The 12,655-nt window shown below is 41.9% G+C and overlaps 1 protein-coding gene across 1 annotated transcript in view; it reads left to right on the plus strand.

Annotated features, from left to right (window-relative positions):
• PAK3 (p21 (RAC1) activated kinase 3) overlaps nucleotides 1-12,655 on the plus strand; it is a 120,888-nt gene that overhangs the window by 78,208 nt on the left and 30,025 nt on the right.

Consider the following 12,655-nt stretch of genomic DNA (forward strand, 5'->3'; position numbering starts at 1 on the left):
TTGACGAATTTTCACGATTTTTATCCTTTATTTCTTTTTTTTTCCCCCAGCTTCTGTACTAAAGTTTCTTTTGAAATTGCCAACTTATCTCAGGAAATAAGGGAAAGCGTTCGTTAGATATTTTGGCTAGGAGGTAAGAAGGGCACTTGTGGGGAATGTGCCTGATGGGAATCAAGGTAAGAAAACCATAAGAGGGAGACAGAAACTCAGGGAAAAATATATGGCCATGGTTGTTCTTCCAGTGGAAACCATAACACGGCTGTATTCGAAGTTTCTAGAGGCCAAAATGCATACCTATGTGTGCTTTTGCTTCTTTGTCATTTGATATCACTGGTATTCTCTGTTGCTCATAAAAAAAGGACTTTTGTGGTCTCTAGCGATGCCCGTCACCTATCCAGTCAAATAGTATTTCTGCCCCTCACTCTAGAACAGTGCTGTCCGAATAGAACTTTCTACGATGATGGAGATGTTCTATATTTGTGCTGTCCTATACAGTAGCGGTAGCATGTATGGCTGTGGAGCACTTGTAATGTGTCTAAGGCAAATGAGAAACTATATTAATTTAATTTAATTTCTTTGTTTATTACTTGTTCATTGAGCGCCAACTATGTGCCAGGTACTTTTCTAAGCACTAGAGAAACAGAGCTAGGTAACGATGTGAGCCCTCAAGGAACTTACAGTCTATAGCTGTAAATGCCTAACAGAGGGTTACATAGGGTGCAAGGAAGAAGACATTAAGACAAGTCTATTCACCTCACCGAAGTGCAGGGCAGGGCTGGCTTCTATAGCCATTATTTCCTACCTGGAGAGAGAGGCGGGCAGAGAGGGAGGGAGACCCAGAATCCGAAGCAGGCTCCAGGCTCTGAGCTGTCAGCACAGAGCCCGATGCGGGGCTCGAACCCACCAATCGTGGCATCGTGACATGAGCCGAAGTTGGACACTTAACTGACTAAGCACCCAGGTGCCCCAAAAGTTGCCTTTTAGATTTTATTATAATCCGGTTGGGGTTTTGGTGGAGCTAACAATAGGAAGGGATACACAATCCATAGAGAAGCAGCATTTCTGATCTTTGCTGTTCAGTATGGGAAGCATGTGACTGTGGAGCATTTGAAATGTGGCTAGTCCAAACTGAGATATGCTGCAAGTACGAAATACGTGTTCATTTCAAAAACTTAGCATGAAAAACGGGTGCAAAATATCTCAGTAATAAATTACATTTTGGTTGCCTGTTGAGGTGGTATTTTACATGCCTTGTGTTAAGTATGGTGTATTCTTAAAATTAATTTTATCTTTGAAACTTTTTAGAATATAGCTCCCCCCATATTTAAAATACGGCTCACATTATATTTTTAACGGGCAGCTCTGCTCTAGTTGCAGATTTAAATAGGAGCTATTTGTTTATTTATTCAAAAATCAGGGTTGTTTTTTTTTTTTTTTTAGCTGTCTTTTGGGGAGTGGGAAGTGGAAGATGTTATAATTCTGTTTTGCTTGCTCTTTCCCACTAAGACCCAACTGAGCCAAAAAAAAAAAAAAAAGCATTGAATTTAAAAAAGAAAAAAGTAGCAGATGGTTTCGAATATCTCCCAGATACCAGGTAATGAAGCAATACTGATTTCGCCAAGAACAAACGTGAGGCTGCCAAGGAACTTTGCATACTCCAAAGACATTTCCCCTCCTAGTTATTTATGCTGCTGACCTCTGAAGGTGCAAAAGGAAAGTTCTGTATTTCTGCCTAACTTTGTAAATCCTCTGTAATCCAAATTGAAAAGTCAAATCCCGCTTGCCACCGCGGAAAGGTCTGTTTTAAATTCCCAGCCAGTTCATCATTTTAAAGAATGTTGAACCCAGTAGATTGTTCACTCATATGCCCAATTAAACTTTTAAATACATCCTTAGAGGGTAGGAGGTTATTTTATTCCTCCTTTTGTCTCCTTGGGTGTCTGTCATAGTGTTTTTGTACTTTAGTAGCCCCCCTCAAAAAGAAAAAAGAGGAAACAATTTTGTACAATTTTGGTCAACAGCAAGAGTTTCCTTGGCCAAGGTCAAAGACGTACAGAGCTTCTCCTGTCTGCCTCTCCCATCTCTCTGGATCTGTTTTTGCCTCAATAAATATTTGTGGAACAAACAAGGAAATGTTTGTTCTTTTTAGCTCTCCTTTTCCTCCGTCCTCTGTGCTTTCATATGTACATATATGTCCATCTTGTTCTTTCGGTCCTCTGTCTCTCCCTCTCTCTGTATCCATATGTCTCTATCTCTTTTTTCTTGTAATAACTCGTTCTGATTCCTTATTCTTTGGGTACTTGTGTGTGTTGCACGTCTGCCTTTTTCGTTCATGTTGGCTTCATCTTCCACTGCCCATTTTCCAAACCCAAATGGTAGTAATATAAAATCAAGATGCGTTTCTAAATGGCTTTTAAGATAGAAGTAACTTACGATAGAAATAACCAGAATCTATTCATTTGCTGTGATTTCAGCTTGTATTTAATTGACTAATTTTGGTTTTTCATTTTTAGTAGATTTGTGTTCTCCGTTCTTCATTTTTCAAGTGAATGAGAAAAATATGGATTTATTTCTCACTAGACCAAAAAAAGAAAACCACTTAAATTAATTTTCCTTTTACTTAAATTGCTCTCAATGGATTTTTTTTTTTCCATGAATGATTGGCCTGAGTTAGACAAATGCGTCTCTGCTCTCAGTATATAGGGTTTTTATTTTCTTTTCATTAAGCCTGGTTTTTTTTTTTAACTTGTTTTTGCTTTACCTGTTATAACGGTGAAATTCAAACCTGTGTCAGGAATCATTTGGTGCTAGGAATAATCAGCCCCAGTATTCCAGTTTCAGTCAGCTCCAGGGAACACAGCAGCTTACCCCTGGGAGCCGGATTTGAGAAGAACCTCTCCATTAATCACCCTCATCTACTTGGAAAACTGAATTTTTCCAGTATGGGCTTCTGCCATTATTTCACCAGGTTTCTGTGAAGGCTAAAAATGACATTATTTGACCAAGTTTCTGTGAAAAGTGTTCTATCATTGGCCACCAAATCTGGATGTTTTGAGCAGATGTATGCGAAGTTTAGAAAAAGAAAAGGAAGGAAAGACAAGAGGCCGGGCACCTTCCAAATTACCATTAACAGCATGAGTCTGTCAGAAATCTATCTGGTGAAGACTTCAGAATCTTCACTCTGTGGGATAGTTAATTAAAAGAACTTGTTTAGCAAAGGGGGTGGAGCGAGACAAGAAAATCAAATATTTAGTTTCAGTCAACAGCTATCACTGTGTAATTCTCGAAGAGGCAGCAGCCGTGTCCCTACACAGGACTGAATTTAGTAACACCAACAACTGTCCTCACAGGTTCCTCATTAACGTATTTGAATTTGTTTTTACGGCCTTTTCCTCAACGAGAGTGCACTGAGAGGCAGACCCCCTTTCTCTCTCGGTTTCACGTTTGCTCTCTCCTCACTGTAGTAGACACACATTTTTGAGGACACAACTCAGAGGCTGTTTGGGTCCAGTTTAACATATGACTTTTCCAATTCAGTGAATTTTTCCTGAGTGCGGACTACACATGACGCACGGAACAGAACACAGTAGTTAAGACCCGGGTTCTGAGAGTCACGGTGACCTCTGTGTTCACCGTCTTTCTGAACATCTGACGGGGCAAAAGGGAGAGTTGGATCAAGGAATGAGCAGGGACCCCCTCACCTCCCTTCCAAACGTGTGTACTTTTCGCCCACAATTTTATCCACATGTTTTTCTTCACCGCCCTCTCCCCCACAGACCTCTCCCTGGCTGCCTTGGCCCTAACTGATCTTTTCTGTCTTCAGGCCTGAATCTTACAGCATACATGTATACATCACTCATATCTGAGCTTGCCTCACCACGTAAAATCGCTTGAAACTGGGAAAACCACGGAGGAGCGAAGGGATGGTTTGGGGAAACCTTGAAGAAAAACAAAGAGCCCAGATTCTGAGCTCAGAAGTCTGTAGGCCAGTTAGTTAATTTCCGAAAACATCAGTGTTGTCGTTCGTAGCACACAGAAGGCCCATACCTCATAAGGTCGTGAGATGCGAAAAAGGGAAGGCGCTTAAAATTTTTTTGTAATGGTTATTTGTTTTTGAGAGACAGAGAGACAGAGCATGAGCAGGGAAGGGGCAGAGAGAGAGAGAGAGCGAGACCCAGAATCGGAAGCAGGCTCCAGGCTCCGAGCTGTCAGCACCGAGCCCGACGCGGGGCTCGAACTCATGAACCATGAGATCATGACCTGAGCCGAAGTCGTGCGCTTAATGGACTGAGCCACCCAGGCGTCCCGGGAAGGCGTTTAAAGTACTTAGTGCAACACATGACACATAGGGAAGTGCTCAGTAAATGTTAGGTATTATTAGAGGTGAAAGGTGCACCCACGGCTACTGTTCTGTAGAGCAGAATACACTGAGGAGTGCTACATAATTACAAAGAGCTATGGGGACATGTGGATGGAGAGGAGGGACAAATCCTTTCTAGCCAGGGAGAGGGGATAAGGAAGGATCCTTAGAGAAGGGTGCATTGGAATAGTGACTTGAGAAGGTATAGGATTTAACAAGTGGGGATTATGGGCAGTTCGGTTGGGGAAGGAAACCAAATGAACACCGGCTTCGGGCTGTGGTATCGCTAGGCCCTGCAGCGGTGTCTGGCATAAAAGAAATCCTTAGCCACTGTTTGGTGACTGCGTATCAAAAAGACCAAAAGAGGCAATCAGCAGCACCAGTCTCATGGACAGTCAAACGTCCAGTTTGACCGGGGAGTTAACAGGAAATCATGCTAAAAAGATCTGTCCGGACTGTGTTATCAGACAAAGTGAGAGATACAAGATGCACTGTAATTTGTATTCGTTTGGATAGTTTTTTAAGTACGTTGTACTTGGACATGGTGTAACCCTCTGAAGATTCACAAGAGTAGGCAGTGAAAAGTCAACGTCCCTCCAACCCTTGTGCCTTCGCCTCCTTGTATAGAGGAAACCTCCGGAAAGAATTTGTTACTGGTTTCCTAGGTAAAACTCTCATACACTCTCTAAGCACACACACGCACACACACGCACACACACACACACGTACTCATACATCGTGTATGCTTGGATAAAAGGTCACACAATGATATAATTAAAAAAAAATTATTATTATTGAGAGAGAAAGAGAAAGCATGTGAGCAGGGAAGGGGCAAAGAGGGGTGGGGGAGGGAAAGGAACCAGAGTGGAGACTGTGCTGACAGCAGAGGGCCCAATGTTAGGCTCGAACTCATGAACTATGAGATCATGACCTGGGCTGAAGTTAGCCGCTTAACTGACGGAGCCACCCAGGCGCCCCCAATGACATAATTTTTAAAAACAGTTTTTTTACTTATCTGAACATGTAAACTGTTAGATACACAAATGGTGAATGTCTATTTATGACGTTTAACTTGCTAATCACTCTTATTTATATATTTCAAACCACACATTATATGGGGCACCTGGGTGGCCCTGTCAATTAAGCATCCAACTCTGTCTCAGCTCAGGTCTTGATCTCAGGGTCATGAGTTCGAGTGCCGCGTTGACCTCCATGTTGGGTGTAAAGCCTACTTGAAAAACCAGACAACCCCCCCCACACACACATTATATAAAATAATGTTTACGTTGGGAGAGATTTTTCTACTCTCGCATTTCCTGAGTATAATTCAAAATCTTAATGTGCATCTTTAACATCATTGTTTTTTGTAGTCACTAGAGCCCTGCTTTGAGTCACCCAGCAGCTATCCAAGTACATCATCTGAATCTACTCTAACATCTTTAGATACAATATTTTTGAATCCACTGCTATTGTGTCCCTGGATATTTTATTTCTGGTTGCAGTTACCCACCCATATAACATTTACATGATTGTTTTGCAGGTGTATATTTAGATCTTCACATCGTAACTCTCCATGATACCACTTTTTATTGTATTTTTTTAGGTTTATTTATTTACTTAGAGCTCCCTGGGGAGGGAACGAGCAGAGAAACAGAGAACCCCAAGCAGGCTCCACACTGCCAGTGCAGAGCCCAGTGTGGGGCTCAAACTCATGAATCATGAGATCATGACCTGAGCCGAAATCTAGAGTTTCTAACTTGCACAAGAGTAGAGAGAATTCTACAAAAACCTCCATATTCTTATTGGCCCAATCCAATAGTTATCAATATTTGAATATAATCACAACGCCATGGTAACACCAATACAATTCAGCAATCCCTTGATACCATCTAAAAGCCAGTCTACTCTCAGAGTTCCCCAGTTGTCTCAAAAATGCAGTTTTTATAGTTGATTCATTCAAATTAGCATCCAGAAAAGATCCACATATCGTGTCTCTTAAATCTCCGTGCTTTAAAGCAGTTCCCCTTCTTTTTCCATTCCCACTGATGGATTGACTAAATTAGTCATTGTCTTGTAGAATGTACCACTTTCTGGATTTGTCTGTTAGTTTCATTCAATATCCTTTAACTTGCTCATCTATTACCTGTATTTCCTATCAGTGGAAGTTAGTCCTCAAAGCTTAATAAAATTCAAGTTGAATCTTTGGCAACATTCCTTCATAGGTCGGTTCTATGTATTTCATATTATATCAGAAGGCACACAGTGTCTGATCATCCCATTTTTCAGTGATGAATAGATTGATCAGAAGGGTCAGTTGCGGGGGGCACCTGGGTGGCTCAGTTGGATGAGCATCTGACTCTTGGTTTTAGCTCAGGTCATGATGTCAGGGTCGTGGGATCGAGCTCCTCATTGGGCTCTGTGATGAGTGTGGAGCCTGCTTGAGATTTTCTCTCTCCCTGTGCCCCTCTCCCCCACTCACACGTGCTCTCTCTCAAATAAATAAATAAGTAAATAAATAAATAAGAACAGTCAGTGGGGACTCCCTGTCCCGTCTAATGCAAAGTTCTTCATCAGCCTTTCATCTAATGGTTTCATCTATTGATGACTGTACTGCCCAAATAATTATTAAATGAAGGATTACAAAATTGTTTTTATTTTTTTAAGTTTATTTATTTTGAGAGAGACAGTGCAAGTGGGAGAGGGGCAGAGAGAGAGCCAGCACAGAGCCCAATGCAGGGCTCGAACCCACAAAGCTGTGAGATCATGACCTGAGCCAAAACCAAGAGTTGGACACTTAACTGACTCAGCCACCCAGGTGCCCCCAGATCGTGATTTTCTAAAACTATCATACCTTCTACATTTTATTACCTGCAGTGCTTTTGTTGAAAAGAACTTTACCTCATCAGCTGGGGGTCTTTGGTTACTCTGAAATATAGTTCATACGGGCAAATCAAGTTAAATGCTTAAGTTTTAATTGCCAATTTCAGTGTAAGGAGTTGGTACCTGAGTTACTTCCAGAAGCGTCCTATGAGGGGTGTTTTGATTTTAAGTGAGAGAAGGAAGCATTTTCTTTTATGAAAAAAAATTTATAAGCTCACTGGCCTTTATATATTGAATCCATTTCAGTCAGTTGTATTCACTGTTGTATTTGATGTTCCAACGCTCCTATCGTTGGCTAATGGGTGCCCTTTTCACTGCATTAATTTTGAAAGTGACCTTTACAAAGCTTGTTTATGACATCCAACACTTGCAGTTCTGATCATACCTTCAGAAATAATTTATTTACATCCTTTCTTTCCAATTCTGACAGATATTCTCTATGAGTATCCAAACTGGCATTGATTGAGAATATTTCAACCTAAGGTGTCAATCCCAAATAGTACTTTATGGATAAAAACAAATGAACATGAAGAATGACCATATTACAAGAGAGATTTTATAAGGATTTGAATATAAGGCAATTCCCCTTTTTCCTGAGGAAAAAACTGGGGGGGAGCGGATACCATACCTTGTATTTGGGCACATGTGGTACACATCTGTGTGTATTTGTGCATGTACACATGTGTTTGTTGTAGGTATATTTTTAACGCAGGTGGTAACATGTTATAAATCTCCTATTTTGTTCTTTGCCTGTGTCTTAGAGATGGTTTCGTATCAGTACCTCATTCTTTTTAACAGATGTGGTGTTTTTTTTTTTTCTGGATGTACCATAATATAGTTAATCAGTGCCTCATCAATAGACGCTTAGTTTGTTTCCAGTATTTTGCTCACATAAAGAAGGCTTCAGTGAAGATCTTCACAAAGAAGCCATTTCATACATATGCAAATCGATCATTAGGTTAAACTACTGAAAGTGGAATTGTTACATGAAAGGATACTTTCTTTATAAATTTTTTAATGTTTATTTTTGAGAGAGAGAGAGAGACAGCATGCAAGTGGGGGAGGGGCAGAGAGAGGGAGACACAGAATCCGAAGCAGGCTCCAGGCTCTGAGGTGTCAGCACAGAACCCAACATGGAGCTTGAACCCAGAGGTGTGAGGTCATGAGCTGTGAGATCCTGATCTGAGCCGAAGTCAGATGCTTAACTGACTGAGCTACCCAGGCGCCCCACGAAGGGATACTTTTAATGGCCAAGTTGCCCCCCACCATAGAGGTTGTTCCATGTGACATACTGACTAACAATGTACAGGAGTGCCTGTTGGCCCACACCCTACCACCACAGCCCCGTTAATTTATTTGGGAATCTAGGATTATAATAAAAACTCATACACACACTGATTTCCAAAAGGGAGAATGTTTAAGAAGGGACTCTAGGGGGCACCTGGGTGGCTCAGTCGGTTAGGTGTCCGACTTGGGCTCAGGTCATGATCTCGCAGTCTGTGGGTTCGAGGCCCACGTCGGGCTCTGTGCCGACAGCTCAGAGCCTGGAGCCTGCTTCGGATTCTGTTGTCTCCCTCTCTCTCTGCCCCTCCCCCAGTCATGCTCTGTCTGTCTGTATATGGCAAACAAGAGGCTATATTGAAGGATCCACTGACCAACAGAATCTGTGTCTGTATGATGCCAAAGTACCTCAGTGGTATACCACGTCTCTTTGTAGATTACACGAACCCCACAGCTAAATTTGTCAGAAAGCGACCATGGCAGCACTGCTTGAAACTGATTTCCTCCTGTGAATAAGGACGTTTGGCCACAGGGATTTTGTCCAACGTCTGGATCTTTGCCAATCATATAATTTTATGGAATGATATGATCAAGCCATCAGTAATTGCAGATAAACCTCTTCTCTCGTTGTTTTGCAAGACTTCAGTCCCTGTTCCCCTCAACTCATTTTCATTTTAAGGCTTGAGAAAGTAAATATATCATGTTAGGCCTTTCTCCGACTAATCTTCGCGACCCAGTGAGGAGCCCTCTTCTTCTGCCTCTGACATAAAGTTCCCATATGGAAGATGAATCGTTTTGAAACTTGTTTCTTAGAGGACTTGATGAATAACAGCTTGTTTAGAGAACCTGACAAAGGGGCGGAAAGCATAGAACTCAGGGATAAGTGCTGAGAATAAAACCTCTGACTTGTTTTGCTTTGTTCAAGAAACTATGCGCAAGAACATAAGTGGTGTCTAGTGTGCTTACCCAAGCGATTCTTTGGGTAGGACCACCCAAAGCAGAAAAGGATTTGCTCCCTCATCGGATCTGTTTTGGGCTATACAAGGTAGCGCACAGCTAGGAGGCACTAAATAGATGTCGTCTGAGCTTTATAATAGCCTTTGTGATGAAGGAGATTGGGAATACATTAGCATTTGTGAAGAACAATGTTTATAGAGCACTGGAAGATGCTCTTTGTTCTACTTATTGCTCTTAAATGTACTGTGTTGTGTGCTGTCCCTTGTAAAGAAGGATGATGCCACTCAATCAGCCACCATTAGCAGGGCTTACACTTTGTTTTCTTTCCAGCCATAGTAATGAGCTTGTATGAAGCCGCCGGCCCCCCTTTCCTGTCTAGGCCGTCTTGAAACCAATGGCGTGCACTGTGTGAAACAGCTGGTTAGGCTTCATGTTGGCCTTTCCAGGGATTAAAGCCTGTAACTGTGGCCTCATTATCACTAGACTGTAACACATGGAGCTCCCTGGCCCCACACCCGTAATGTGTTACAGCTCTATTTAAAATTAGATGACCACGGATACTCTGGGGACCGTCATGCCCTAGCGAAGGAACAGAAAATTCCCTCTTCCAATCTATAATTCTACTAAGTAAAGACTGGACCACCTAGTCCCGGCTCCATTCTGGGTACTTAGGAAGGTACTTTGACAACATGATCTGTACAAAACTTTACGGTGGTTGTTTTTTTTTTTTTAATTTAGTGATACATTTTTAAGAGGCAAACTACACAAAAGGAAACACTGGAACCCCCTCTGAAAGAGCTGTTGCCTGAGTGGTGACACTGTTCATCACCATTCCTGAACACAACAGGGCATGTGCCTCAACCAAATGAGTAGATGTACGGTAGTATTGGACCATATGATATCTAGGTATTTTTATGACAGGTGCATTAGTATAGCAAGATAAGGGCCTACATGTAGTAACTGTGTTTTGAATACTCAGCAGAACAGAAAGTCCTGCCCTAAGAACTAGCCCACTCTTGGCCACATGAGCAATCTTAATGGAGTCTGGAAACAAAAGAACCATCTCCTATTGTTATGCCAAAGGAATCAAACCGAGTTGTGCAGGGGCAAACTAAATGGCTTACAGAGGGGGCATGCGGACTAAGTTAAGCAGGAAATTAGAGGCAAGAGAAATATTTTAGGCAGGCACTTTCGCATAGTAGATACAAGGCCAGACTTTAGGAAGTACCACGCTTGCCCTTAGCATTGATGTAGAAAAGCTAAAGATCTGTAATGGAACATGAAATGGTAGTTAAGAGCGTGGAGTGTGGAGCCCAACTAATGCATTTGTGAGTTCAGCTGCTGACAAACTGTGTAACCTTGGGCAGGTTACTTAGCATTCCCCAGTTCCAGGTTCCTCATTTGTAAAATTGTATAGGGTGAGCAGCGAGATCGCCCATTTGTAGAGAGCAAGCAGAGTGTAAGGTTCAATAAACAAGATGGCCTTTTCTAGCAGCAGAAGTAGGAGTAGATGTAAAAAAAACAACCATCCTTGGGGTACCTGGGTGGCTCAATCGGTTAAGCGTCTGACTTCAGCTTGGGTCATGATCTGGTGAGTCACAGGTTCACGTCCCATGTCAGGTTCTGTGCTGACAGCTCGGAGCCCGGAGCCTGCTTCAAATTCTGTGTCTCCCTCTCTCTCTCTCTCTCTCTCTGCCCCTCCTCTGTTCACGCCCTGTCTCTCTCTCTCTCTCTCTCTCTCTCTCTCTCTCTCTCTCTCTCTCTCTCTCAAAAATAAGTAAACATTTAAAAAATTAAAAAAAAACATCCTCAGTGTGGATTAAATCCCTGTGACCTCATTAGCATCATATTTATGCTTATAAAACCTTAAATGTGAATATCGCCCTATCCTTCTGGCTCCCTTGCTCTTACTACCATGAGGCTCTCCTTGGATCTCCCTGAGCTCTCCAGTCGTCTTGCCCTCTTCCTGTTCTCTTAGTCAGTGAGCTTCCTTCTAGCCTCACTTGCCTGCCTTTCTTTCCCTCCTCAAATCCATTTCCATGCTGAAATATGAGTGATTAATCTAAATTATAAATCTTACCATGCTGTGGCTCTGGCAACTACTCATGATCATGGCTTGACATCAGCTCTTAGCAGGAAGCATCAAAACCTGATGAAGATTGCTGATAATTAAATGGACTTGTCTTGGGAGGAAAAGGGAGAAACAGTGCATTGTTTGTTTCTTTCTAGACTCTTTAGGCTAGATGCCAATGTTTCCATTTGAGTACTAAGTGCTTGGCCAGGTCAAGAAGAAATTGTTGATGAAGTATCTAATGTGATGCCAAGAACCCAGCAGTACTCATCACGCTGTAATTGATGATGAGGCCCAACAGTTGAGCAATCTGTTGGTTTAATATTCTTGAACCATCGTGGAGGTTAACTGAAATATCTCTTGCTCAAAATTGGGAGGCTTTTGTTACTTACTAGCTGTGTCATCTTGGGGCACATTCATCCTACTCTCTTGGCTTCAGATTTCCCATCTTTAATGAAGTTAAACTGGATGATCTCTCTTTTCCCTTGAGTCCTGATAAGGCATGCTTTCCTTATACCATCTGAGTGACTGAGGTTTGGAAGAAACAAAAACCCCATCATAAACAAATGTTCCCCCCATTGCAATCTGGCTTCGATATAACTGGAATGGAGACATAAGAGAGAGCAATGTAATTAACTGGCATAAAAATTAAATTGACAGTGTTGACCATTTTGGCCCACCAGCCCAATACACTCGAGAACTGGGAGTTTTATCTTTCATATTTGTTAGTTTGATTCCTGGCATTCTTATGTCCCAAAATGCTGCATGGAACTGCCTTTTTTTTTTCTTAAAGTGATTGATTGATTGATTTTGTAAAGATAGCCTTTGAGATACTTCAACATAGCCCAGGCTGTTACAAGGCCCATTTCGGGGGGAATCAGTGTGACATGTTTGTTGGTTCAAAGATTGTTTCTTTAGGAGTATACACTACTGTGCTTCCCTCTTACAAGGAAAGTGCTTCCCAGCTTCACCACGAAGGGTCCCTTCAGTTATTTGTTTTTATGAACTCCAGGACATGAATAATTAAAAGTATTAGACCATATTATTAAACAATAGCTTATTTCTCAGACTTTGTTAGGCAAACACTGTGTAACTGCTGCTTAGAG

The sequence above is a fragment of the Prionailurus bengalensis genome, chromosome X (assembly GCF_016509475.1).
Source record: "Prionailurus bengalensis isolate Pbe53 chromosome X, Fcat_Pben_1.1_paternal_pri, whole genome shotgun sequence".
In the NCBI taxonomy this organism is placed as follows: Eukaryota; Metazoa; Chordata; class Mammalia; order Carnivora; family Felidae; genus Prionailurus; species Prionailurus bengalensis.